We start from the raw sequence: 14,120 nt of genomic DNA, 5'->3' as shown, positions 1-14,120 counted from the left end.
CGTGTTCATAAAACTGAAAGATTTCATTTTATTTTATTTTCCTTAGTGTATAACAGGCTTAAGAATCAGGGGAGACAACTACTTCTTTCATAGCAAATTATTTGGCATTGTGTATCTTGTACAGCGGGGGACACTTCTAAATGGTACAGCCATATGGAGATTTACGGCTAAGGTGTACCATTTAGAAGTGTCCCCCGCTGTACTATAACAGAAAGGATCTTAATTTTGCATTTGCTAACATTGACATGGACTGACGTCCAAGTGAAAAAAAAAACAGATTTTGAGACGAACTATTACTCCCGTTACGCTCTCTGACGAAAAAAAAAAATAACTTTCATGACTGCCAATAGAATTTTTCTATTATATCGAAATATTATATAGTACATTTGTCTCCTCCATCTATTTTCATACGCATGTCTGAGGTTTTTGGACCATACATAACTGAAAACAATAAAGCATCATTAATTGCGAACAAGCACATGTAAACAAATAAGAGCAATTATTTCATTTTACAATTTATTTGCAATATTCAATATCGACAAACAATGATAACACAAATATAACACACATACACCAATTAACCATTTGTTTTATTAGACAATTCATAAAGAGTTAATCAATTAAATTGCAGCGGATAATTGAATGTACATTGTTATGTATGGTATATGGAGTAATGCTTGGAACGAATAAACACAACGTTAGAGCAAGAGGAACTCACGCATTGTAAATTTGACAACTGTTTGTGTATTTACTACTGTTTATTGTAATTAATTTCCATTCATGTATAAGATATGTTGATTGCCAATGCAAGAATATTATCTATCATACTCTAAACAATTTAATAATAGTTTTTCTTTCGTTTTTGAGTATGTTGGCAATTAATTCCGACATTTTGCTTTTTATTGTGTTGTATGTACACAAAATTGAACCGGTAATGATCCAGAAATACTTGGGAGAGTTTACACAAGAAAATACTAATTCGTTACTTTCGAGCGACGAAAGGAGAGAATAGTGTATGGTAATAGTGAAAACTTTTATTTAATGGCCCGTAGATACCGAAAAGTGGATTATTCGACATAATGTCCGTCTGTGTCATCCGTTCGTTCTTATGTAAACTCAACTAGAGGTTATAGCGTTCGACGTACCGCAACTAAACTTTAAGAGCCTGATATACTAAATGTAATACAAAATTTACTATTTTTCTTTTGCTTGTTTTTTCATAAGTGAAAGGAGATAATGAAAGGCAACTTACCATAATCATAGATAATGTTATTCTACAGCAGAAAATATGAACCTCAAGAATTTTCAGTGTTGCCATCCATAGAAATTACAGTGTTGTCAGAATAACATTTTCCCCCAAAATCTAAGTTAAGGCAGCGACTAGAAGAACGAACTCAACTGCATTTGATTACGTATCATGTTACCTTGGAATCCTATGAACTGCATTTTAAATAATAGTTATATATAGTTTGTAATGAAAAAAATAGTTTTAAAATACAGTTATTTCAATTAAATAATAATGTTATTTAAAAAGTAGTTTACAGAATTCCAAGACGATACGTAATCAATTGCAGTTCAGTTCCTTCCTCTAGTCGCTGCCTTAACTTAGATCTTGAGGGAAGTATTATTCTAGCAACACTGAAAATTCTTTAGGTTCATATTTTCAGTTGTAGAATAATATTATCTATGATTGTGGTAAGTTACATTTCATTATCTCCTTTTACTTACGAAAAACAAGCTAAAGCAAAAAGATAAATTATGTATTTTTAATATGACAGGCTCTTAAAGTTTTTATGTGGTCTTTCAGTTTCTTTTTCGAATTTTCTACCTACCCCTAAAAATAAGGGTAGATTATTTGAGGGTAAAGAAATAACTCAAAAATGGATCTAAAGATTTAGTTTATATTTCACAAGTAAATTTTCCAGAGAAAAATCACATCATGTAGTATACCAAATTTCTCTCGGAAAAATCGAGAAAGGGTAGTTTAATATTGAGGGAGGGGGGAATAAAAGCCTTGTAAAGCATTGTAAGGGCAGGAAGACCGTGTAATTCAGGAAATTTAAAAAGTAGACCAAGTAGTTTCATAGCTCTGGATGAGGTCGATATGATGTGATTCGCAAAGGAGATTTTTTTGTCAAAGACAACACCTAGATCGCTTTGAAATAAAGCATGTTTAATGGGTGTTAACATTATATCTGACGAAATATATTCTTTTTTAGAAGATAGAGAGAGTAGAACATTTGTTGAGGCTTAAAGACAGATTTCAGTTTGAGCACCAGTTACTTAACATATCTACTGCGTGTCAGCTTGGAAGAAAGAAGTATTATCTACAGTGTCATTAACTCTAAAGATTTCACAATCATCAGCGAAGAGCAAAATATTTGATTAGGTGGTTGAAAAGATGCTACGTAAGTCATATATATACAGCAAAAGCAAGATTGAACCCAGCACACTGCCGTGAGGCACTCCGGATCGAGGGGACTGTACGGAGACAGGATCCATTAAGAGTAATGCGTTGTTTTCTCCCAAAGAGACAAGATTATAGGAAAGAGAGGATTTTGCCATGAATGTTATATCTATTAGAGAGTATATAAAGGAGGTGTTTATGGTATCAAAGGTCTTAAATATGTTAAATATTTTCATGTAAGATATTCGGGGATTCTAGTTACGTACCATGATTGGCAGTCAGCAAACTTGGAGTGGGAATGTGAAGGAAAATAGTATGTTGTCTTGACTCACTGGTGTTCGAGAGACATTGAAGTATATTCTCTGTGTATTGTTGACTATTGTACATATTTTCATTTTGCAGTAAAACATTAAAAGATGACAGAGGTGAAATGAACGAGGCATGCAGAGAGATCAAAGTACAATGTTGAATGGTTAATACTGAAATTACCATGAGTACACCAATAGTACACCACGAGAGCGTTGATATTTAACTCTTGGATCTCAAAATAAATGATTCTCTCTAGCAAATAGAAAGAAAAGACCCATATATGCTAAGTGGCTACACTGACCTAAAATTGACTTAGTGCAAGAACCGTACACACCTAATAATGAGCTCCGTTTATGAGAATTATTTTAGCCCAGAAAAGTGAAAAGGATGTTTTTTATCCTCGAAGTTTATTGCAATTCCACTAAGTTGGAACCCGCCTTCTGTTAAATTTCAGACCGAGACCCTAACAAACAAAGATTATTTCGTATTAAACCAATTTCTATCACAATTTTAATTCAATATCATTCTTGTTACAACGAAAACTCAATCATGAATGTTGATTGTTATGTCTATCACTAGGTAATGATAGTAGACCACGTTAACAAGGATGTAGTGCTAACAGAGGAAATACTCGGGGAGATTAAGTGGTAGGTATTTCATAAAGATACCTTACTAATATGGATGGTGAACAACTTTACTTTTTAAATCTTCCCCGAGATATTATAGAAACAGTTTTTCACTACCTCTCTTTCAAGGAGCTATGCGACGTACGTCCAGTTTGCAAAACCTTCAGTGAAGTTTCTAATTACTTGCTTGTTATTGGCTTCAGAAAACTTAAATGTCTGATAGAACGCTACATTCGAGAAATTGAAGAGCAAACCAGTGGGCATCAGTATTTGTTGCAAGATCGTGTCAAGGAGGTCAGTTGTCATTGCATATATGAATATCTAAAATCTGAAGTGGACATAATCCGAGCTGTATGTTGGAGATTGATCTCTACTGGTTCGACCCCGTTCCCTGCTGGTAAAGTTTTAGATGAGTTTTACACTATTCTTCGAGTTGTCCGTAAAGGTAAAATTAAGGATTGGTCTATTGAAGACGATATCACCGATACTCTGAGTTGTATGAACAAGAGATTCATCGAAAACTTTGAATCACATTTTCTTGGAGGTGAGTCAGAGTCTTTGTTTGGCTCTCGAATCGTAGATATCCTTGATTGCTCCTTGAACTCCACATGTCGCATTGAACTGTCTTATGATGAACACTTCTGTCAGTTGCTTGCCTGTTATGAACTCAGGGGTTGTTGTGTAGTGAGGACACCTCCAAAAGTTAAGAAACCAGGACAATTGGCTGCAGAAGCAGATCAAATCGCATTTTCTCGGTACCTTCGCTATCTTATTCGAGCCAATAACAAATATCTTCTTATGGACAAAGTCAGATTCTGTAGTTTCGCAGCAAGGAGTGGATTGAGACCTTCTTTATCTTCTCTTTCATTGACTCAAAGGAGTCAACTAGGTCAGTTCGATGGAGTCGTGGCAGAAGTTTGGGAAAAGCTACTGAAAACTAATGACCTAAGGCGTGTCGTGAATATGGAGCGCACAGATCTTATGTGCGATATTTACTTAGAGTGTCCAAACATTTTAGCACCACTGTCACTTAATCGTCTTCCTGGTAACTCTTCCGTTCTTTACGCAAAAGAGCAACAAACCAATGACTTGAAATATCTTTACGATCCAACCTTTTCTGCAGTCGTCAACACATACTATGGATTTGTGTTAGATCTTAAAGTCAGTTATCCATCATACTTGAGAGATGATCTTCCTCCGGAGGAGCACTGTATCATTCGACATGGCGATGACATCATGGCAAAAAGTGACGAAGGACCCCAGAATAGTGACAATCACACTGTTTAAGATTATGATAGTATCTTTAAATATCGGAGGACACTTACTTGATATTTAAAATTCAACTCAATCTTAAGGTACTATTTCTCGATTTGAGTATTTCCGATAAAATTAATACTTGAATAAGTTTTTACCTCAAAATTATTTCTTTTTAATAAGAGTACAAGAATGAGTGTGTGAGAGAGAGAGCAGGAAAAATTCTACTAGTGAAACGCTGGTTAACAAAGTATATTTGTTTCGCTTTGTGAAACAACGGTAAATATCCAATATTCTAAAGAGAATTGATAAATTTATCAGTTCCAGTTTCAATAAACAGATAAGAGAAAAGATGAAACCTAAAAGTATTCTAAGGAGAAGTGATAAATTTGTGTTCTCCAGTTTCAATAGGAAGATAGGGAAAAGATGGAATCTACCTATATTCTAAGGAGAATGATAAATTTATCAGTTCCAGTTTCAATAAGCAGATAAGGGAAAAGATGTAACTTAACTATGTTCTAAGGAGAAGTGATAAATTATCAGTTCGTTTTAATAAGCAGATAAGAGAAAAGATGGAACTTACCTATATTCTAAGGAGAAGTGATAAATTTATCATTTTCCGTTTCAATAAGCAGATAAGAGAAAAGATAGAACCTACGAATATTCTAAGGAGAAGTGATAAATTTAACAGTTCCAGTTTCAACAAGCAGATAAGGGAAAACATAGAACTTACCTATATTCTAAGGAGAAGTGATAAATTTACCATTTTCTGTTTCAATAAGCAGATAAGAGAAAAATTAGACCCTACGAATATTTTAAGGAGAAGTGATAAACTTATCAGTTCCAGTTTCAATAGGCAGATAATGGAAAAGATGGAACCTACCTATATTCTAAGAGAAGTGATAAATTTATCAGTTTCAGTTTCAATAGGCAGATAAGGGAAAAGATGGAATCTACAAATATTCTAAGGTGGTAAATTCATCAGATCTAGTTTGAATAGGCAGATAAGGGAAAAGATGAAACATACCGGTATTCTAAGGAGAAGGGATAAATTTATCAGTTCCAATTTCAATAAGCAGATAAGGGAAAAGATGGAATCTACCTATATTCTAAGGAGAAGTGACAAAATTTATCAGTTCCAGTTTCAATAAGCAGATAGACGAAAAGATGAAACCTATCTATATAGTAAGGTAAAGTGATAAATTTATCAGTTCCAGTTTCAATAGGCAGATAAGGGAAAAGATGGAACCTACCTATATCCTAAGGAGAAGTGACAAATTTATCAGTTCCAGTTTCAATAAGCAGATAGGGGAAAATATGGAACCTATCTATATAGTAAGGTAAAATGATAAATTTATCAGTTCCAGTTTCAATAAGCAGATAAGAGAAAAGATAGAACCTACGAATATTTTAAGGAGAAGTGATAAATATATCAGTTCCAGTTTCAATAGGTAGATAAGGGAAAAGATGGAATCTACCAATATTCTAAGGAGAAGTGATAAATTTATCAGTTCCAATTTCAATAAGCAGATAAGGGAAAAGATGGAACCTACCTATATTCTAAGGAGAAGTGACAAATTTATCAGTTCCAGTTTCAATAAGCAGATAGGGGAAAAGATGGAACCTATCTATATAGTAAGGTAAAGTGATAAATTTATCAGTTCCAGTTTCAATAGGCAGATAAGAGAAAAAGTGAAACCTAAGTTTGGGATGCCGAATATACATCAAAAAACTGTTCGTTGCTATCCTTTGTTGTTTTGGCTGTATTGCCATTAATATTGAAATAAGAAATGGCGGATTTCTACCAATTCTAGCCTTAGCAAAAGGATTAGAAACCTATATGGAATCTATTTCTGAGACACTAAAATTCATGAAAAATTTTCTCGACAACCGTTCAATATAGAAATAGAAAGTTGCAGTAAATGTCAATCACTTTCTATCTTATTAAAGTGATCACGACAGAAAAATAATCTATTCTTGAGATGCTGATTCCACACCAGAAACAATTTAGCTTTATTGTAATTAACAATACAGTTCAATTGCTAAAACAAGAAACCAGAAATTTCTACATACTTCAAGTGTCTTCTATAAGCTTATTTATCATCGACAAAATATCGTATAGTTCAGCTATTATATTAATAAAAGACCCCAGAGGTCTCAAGATGTAGAAGTTTTCTGTTAATTTTATCTCTTATCGGGTAAAGAATTGTCACTTTAGCAAGTACTTCAGCTAGTACTATATTAATATTTAAAGTCAAAGGTTTAAATATGATTAAAATATCAGTCTATCTGTTGCCGAACAAAGCATGATTATTTATCTAGTTTTAGAGTATTAGTGGAATGCAGAAATTCAAATTGAAATTTTGACAAGTGTTTTAGGCGGTTACTAGTTTTTAAGAAAGGTTAAAATGTTATTGTTGAAGCGATTCTAAACTTTTCACACACCATTACGTGTCGGAAGAGACCATTTTAGTAAGTATAAAGAGCCGAGAATGTCATTCTAGTTTCTTTTTCCATAGTATCTCTGACAACACTCTGTGGTTTGCACGGGGTCTGTTGCAATGGCGAGTTGTCCACGAAAACTTTTGACGTCACACCCCCCAACGACACAGAGAACTTTTTAATAATGAGAACACGCTTAAGTGTCTTGGAGCTATTCCACTTCCACCTCTTAATTCTCTTTATGGGTTGTACCGTGTCTGGCTACATTGTTGTTGGGGAGATATGGAAACTCAACATTGTATCTCGTCAGCTACCTTTTTAGTTCGTGTGGTTGTCTCGTGGCGGCGCCATTTACCACTTTACTATTCAACATGAAAAGTTTTTGTTGGTTGGTCGACGTGGTCTCTGGTCTTTTCTGTAACGGCACAATGAACCCTTTGGGAGCTTTCGTCTGAAATGGAAACACACTAGTTCTGTACATTACGTCAGTGGGCAATAGCGGTCACCTTTATCAGCATATATATTTGTTTCTTCCACTTTTTCTATTGAAGAGAGTGAACTGTCGCGAACTGAGACCATTTCTATTGTCTATACTGAGCTCTGTTCTTTTAACGAAAAGGAAATAAAGATTTTCTAAAGTTATTTTTCAAAAAACAGTTTGTACACTACGTTTTCCTTTAAAGATATAGGTTATATTTCATATTTTAATGTTGTAACCCAGTGACAGCTAATGTTAGTGTTGCGACGTCGCACAACAACTAATGCTTCATAAGTAAAATTATTATTGGCAACAGTGAAAGAACGTTGCTTTCAATTACTCTCTCATGTACTGTACACCTTAAATAACATAATTTTGCAATATTATAATTGTAAAGTTTATTAAACTGTTCGAAAACGAGAAAACACTTCAATACTAACGAACTAACTCTATGGCTTATGGAACCCGGAGGTTCAATGCCGCATTCACAGAAGCTCTCCACTGACTTCTATCCTTAGCTAACTGCATCCAGTTTCTACTTTGTATTCCAATCTCTGCGAGATCCATCTTAATATTGTCCTCCCATCTGCGCCTAGGTCTTCCTAATGGTCGTTTACCGATTGGTCTTTTACTCAAGACTTTTAAATCGTTTCTACTTTCTTCCATTCTAGCTACATGACCCGCCCATCTAACCCTCCTAGACTTGACGACCTTAACAATGTTGGGTAAATCGTATAAATTATGTAGTTCCTCGTTATGAAGTTTCCGCCATTCCCCATTCTCGTTCCTCTTGGGTCCGAATATTCGTCTCAGGATCTTGTTCTCAAATACTTTCTGTCTATGTTCTTCCCTCAGGGTAAGCGACCATGTTTCGCAACCATACAGAACAACAGGCATGATTATCGTTTTGTATATATTAAGCTTCAGATTCCTCGACAGAATTCGCGACGACAAGAGATTTTTGAACCGAATAGTAACACGAATTCCCTGCTTTTTAGACGACATTTAATTTCTTCGTGAATATGATTTTCCTCTGTTAATGCTGATCCTAGATATTTGAAACTTAACTTCATTACAGAGTCACTAATTTCTATTATGTTGCAACGAGCTTACAAAGGCCCAGATTCTGCAACACGGACTATTGCAGCATATTTTTAAGTCTGTTTATTCTCATTCCAGAAGTTGGATGCAATTTTTGCAATGCTCGTTGGAGCGCGGCACGGTTTCCAGTGAACATGAAACTTTTATGCTATATTGCGTCAACTATTTGACGAAAGGTCGTATCTCAAAATCTCACTTTTTTTTTCAAACATAAAGAAAGAAATAATAATTACGTAGTCAGGAAAGCAGTTGAATATGTAGTAATTCATTTCCTATGCCAGATAATAATTATGTGGAATTATTATTCAATTATTACATATTTATTTTTTCTTTTCTCCTCTATGGAATTATATTTCTTTCTTTATGTTTGAAAAAAGGGAGATTTTGAGATACGATCCTTCTTCAAATAATTGAACGAGAAATCAGCAAATTGAATTCGCTGGATGCATTTATATTTAAAAAAAAAAAGAAAAAAGAAAAGAAAAGAAAAGAAAAGAAAACTGATAATCACGCGAATGTGCTGAAGCCAAACCAATATAATGCGACTATATTTTAAAAGTGATCTCAAAGTTACAAAATGGGAAGAAAAAAAATATGTAGCAGAGTAGGAAATAAACGAAAGTAAACATTCATTTATGAACTACAGTATAGGTAGAGTAAGGCTTCTCTTACATGAAATGAAATGAAATTTCTGAGTTTTACGTCCCGCGCTTATGCCGCTTAGGCTAAAGGAGACGGTGATGATGAGAGATGAATGAAATGGTGGAATGAAGAAAGTGGGAGGAAACGGGAGAATCCCGAGAAAACCCACGCACATGGTGTTTGTCCACCACAAAGTTCAGTTGGCGGGAGCAGGGTTTGAACCCGGAACTACAAACACTAGGGGTGAACGCTGGCTTCTCTTACAGTCGTTTAAAAGCAGAATATTTAGAAGGTTTTTATATTTGAATGCCTTTGATACAAATAGTAGTATCTGCATATTATTTCTGCAGAACATATTTCATATATATATATATATATAAATTTGCGTTATGATTTGTGTATTGCATAATAAGTTTGTATCATATGAACTATGTAACTGTTACTTATTATTTATAAGGTAGTATTTAGAATTATATTACGAGAACTACTAATATCCTTTCCTAATAACAAATCCTTCGCCAACAAGGGAATGCCACTTATGAAAAAAAAAAATGTTAGTCACTCTCAAGAGACAGAGGTTGATCATCCTTTTGGACAACAGGTAATTTTAAAATTCGGAAGTACTATCCTGCGGCCGTTTTTACTTACTTAGGTTGCCTGGGTACACATTTCGCCAAAGCTGGGTGAACCTTAGAGCCGTATTGTGACAAGGGTAGGACTAAAAAAAAATCTTTCCCAGAGATCGAAATCAATACTTTTATATCTATGTATATACAGTTGCTCTTCTTTTACTATAAGTCTACTCATAAAGAGAAAATAGACAATATTTATATCTGAATTCAACAACTGATAGTTGTTGAACTCGGAAGTCTACTCGGAGACTTAACATTAGATATTTCTACAGTTTTTTTTTCTTTTAATTACCTAAACTATCTTATCAGTAATTTTTGTATGTAGATACAAAACTAAATTTTTCAGAAATTGTTTGACAAACCTGAAATAATGACATTTTATATATTACTATTTTATTATTTACTGTTTCAAATAAAACAATCGTTCAAAAATAATAATTGGTAACGTAGTATAAAAAGAATCATTCAAACACTATTTCAAGCAAGGCAAAATTAAATCTCTTGTGGCTGCATTTTATACGCCTTCTAGAGGAAGACCAAGAATAGAATATTTAAATGTAGTTACGAAGAAGAGACCTTATCAAAGTATAAAACAGCTGTCCCAAGAGAGAGAGAGGTTTTAAAATGTCCATGTTTCCCACCAACCTATGGTTGAGGTCAGGGGCGGATCTACGGATCCAAGGGGGGGAGCGATCGGGGCGATCCCCCTAGAAGAGGAAACTTTCTTATTTTATATATATAAATAAAACTCATCCCAAAGTTTGGAGCCCTTAAAAGTAGCAGTATGACAACCCACAGGATCCGCCCCTGGTTGAGGTGAACAAGAAGGATGCGAATAAGAAGTTATCATGTTCCGTTTTGTTCACTATGGTCAACGAACTACTTTGTTGAGAAACATTATTGTATACATTGAAAGTAAATTTGAAAATAGCATCACATACCACGATGTTGGTGTCCTTCCTTCACCTATTAAAAGAATTTTCAAAAAGATAGTTAAAATTTATAATAATAATAATAATAATAATAATAATAATAATAATAATAATAATAATAATAATAATAATAATAATTGTTAGTTACATTCGTTACTATCAATTTTTTTTATTTGGGACTCTCTCGTCTCTTTCAAACTTCTCGCACTTATTGGTATGATAAGTTGAAAAATGTCGCTTGTAATTAAACCTCTTTCAGAAACCCATTAATGCTTTTCGACATATTACACATCTAATACTATTATTGTCATCTATGAACAAAATATAAATCCTCTCAAGATAAGCTGAATGAATATGGGATTAATGACTTTCTATTTATACAGCCCGCTTTATTGAAAATACTCGATATGGTGTCAAAATATTTAAATGAAAACACTGACGTTGTTGATAGACGGAATAATTATGAGGGCAAATCTTGTATACCAATACATGCTTTCCCCTAATAGTTATTCCCCTAATACAAAGTTTGGTACACACATTTCTTATCCCCGGTGATATTTTGTTTTAAAAAATACATTTGGATTGTGTAATTTTATCCCGGGGCCACTCCAGAGGCGTCCAAAGTTGATTGGAGGGATTTCTAGAGGAATTTCTCCCAACATTCTCCCAATTTTCTCTCTTCGACTGCGTTAAGGGACCCAATACATAGCAACAGCTCCTTCGTGGCTAAGCGGTTAGCGTACGCGCCTTCGGCGTCGGAGACTCGGATTCGATTCCCGGCGGGAGCTCATGTGGTTCGGATTCCATGTTAATCAGTAGGTCCACGTCTCATATAGCCTCGCTGCTGAACGGGCGTTAAACTCAAAATCAACTGAACTCAACCCAATACATAGCACCTCTCGAAAGCTTTTTTCAGGCTGAAGAGAATCAGCTATAAACCATGACTTTCCAATGAACAGTGTTGATGCAATAGCTATTTCACTGCGAGTCTACGATTATTTTTTTTATATATATATACTAACAGGGTTAATGGGCTCCAGGGACTTACTCCATTCTCCATGGCACCTAATTTTTTGTGCATGAACATATCTTTCTTATGTTTATCGAATAGACTAGGTTTGATTCGGATGTCCGGTTGACAGGTTCATGTCCTTTCCATGTTAGTACAATTTGTAAATTTTTGCCCGCGATATACGTATGTAGATACGTACAAATACCTATGGCTGTTGAGATATCGTGTTGGTTCTAACTTTAAATTTTTCCTGTTGTCATAGCAGTGAAATCATTACCAATGATATTGCTCTTTGACAGGTCTAATGCTTCATAACTTTTGTTCAGCTAACCAATAACAAGCTGACGTTACGCTTTTCTGTATCATGTGTTTTTGTGTTAACTTTTCATTACAAATTTCATTCATAAATGTATACATTTCTTGTTATTATTCTTTATAGCATGTATAAATTTGGATATGAGGCCCCGACAATCTTCACATGTCTGATAAGAGTGTCCTGCTTTAGCTTTGCCTAAAGGTGGCAACCCTACATACACTTCACTTACGTATGTAGGGTTACGTTATGTATGTACATGAATGGTGCATGTGAAATGTGCGAAATATGTATGTGTGTTCGTCCATATATATTTGCATGTATAAATATTGGTGTAGGTATATATATATATATATGTAAGTATTTATATGTATTATGTATGTATGCCTATTTCTAGAATGAGAGCATGAGTTCGTGCTTCATAAAATGTATGCATTGATCTGTGGAATATCCGTATACAAAGTTATATATTGCTTATTGCTAGCTTAATATTCTTAATATTTTCATTTATAAATTTCTGTTTTACTTATTATTATTATTATATAATAATGTAATCAATTGTGTACACCTCCTGTAATTGGAGAGATCTCTCTGTTGGAGGAAATAAATAAATATACAGGGTGTTTCAAAGCAATACTGCCAAAGTTTGGGAGGTGATTTTTGACATCAAAATAAGACGAAAAGTAGACCAACCAAGTCAGGGTTCACAAATGCTTCCTTTCGGAGTTATAGACTGCCGAAAACATGAAGAAATAAACTTCAAAGGTCCATAGCTCCGAAACTAAGGGATTTATCTTAGTCCTAAGGTATTCACGCAACAATTTTTATAAAGGAAGTTTGGCTACGGGTATATAATTTGAAGTAAGTACCAGCTACGTCTATAAAAATTGTTGCGGAAGTACTGCAGGATTCTGAAACTCGGACATTTGGATAGGGCACATACTAGTTCCTCAATAATGTCTTGACCCAGCTACGGTAGTTTTCTAGCGATGGACCTTTAAATTTTTTTCATGTTTTTGGCAGCCTGTAACTCCGAAAGGAAGCATCTATGAACCCAGGTTGATCTATACTTTTTGTCTTATCTTGGTGTCAGGTTTCACCTCCCAAACGTTGTCGGTGTTGTTTTGAAACACCCTGTATATTAGTACCTTTTCATCTTCCTTGTACACACGGAACCCAAACAATCTGAGACAATTTATGATAGTCACTGTTTTCGTTTTTTCTTTCTTTTTTTAACCCGTGTCCTTTCCTATAGCTCTTTTCAACTTTTTGTAATCATTTGATGTGAATATATGATTTTTCCCTAACTTTTTGCTATGCATTAAAAACATTCTACACGGAAAATAAAAGGGTTAAATTTTATTTACACTGTATTCAGTCAACGGAAATGTTTCATACAATCACTTTAGAATGATCGATTGTTCTTGTGTATTTTGTTGTGAGTTCATTATGGAAATGTGACTGGTGGGGGTTCGTCTGATGGGAAGTATGCTAACTCGGAGACATTGCGCTTAGTATTGATACCGTTAGAACCTTCCGTTCAACACAAAGGCACGTATGTTTTCAATGACAAGTCCTCAATAGCAACATTAGAAGAATTGCTGTTGTCTTCGCTCTCTCCAGTATTACAAGGTCCTAACTCATTTTCATTTTCTTTCAAATTGAATAGTTCAAGTTTTGAAATCGTATGTTCACAAGTATTCGTATTTTCTCCCTTTTTTGTCTTCTTCTCTTTTGTAGGAGAAACACAATCAGTCGTTTCTTTGAACACGAGAGAGACACTCAAAAGAAATCACCCGTAAGTTTCTTCAACATACTATTTCGGTTGAACAAGTACGAAGACTTGTGAGCGGAACGAGGATCAATTCCTGCTACAAAGATGAATTTTTAAAACAAATTTCTTCAAAGTTTAATTATGAGCCAGATAAGACATTGTACACTGTTGTAAAAAAAAATACAACCCTTTTTAACG

Source organism: Thermobia domestica, chromosome 13 (assembly GCF_964235325.1).
Source record: "Thermobia domestica chromosome 13, izTheDome1.hap1.1, whole genome shotgun sequence".
Lineage (NCBI taxonomy): Eukaryota > Metazoa > Arthropoda > Insecta > Zygentoma > Lepismatidae > Thermobia > Thermobia domestica.
The sequence above is the reverse complement of the archived record's forward strand: the minus strand, read 5'-3'. Positions refer to the sequence as shown.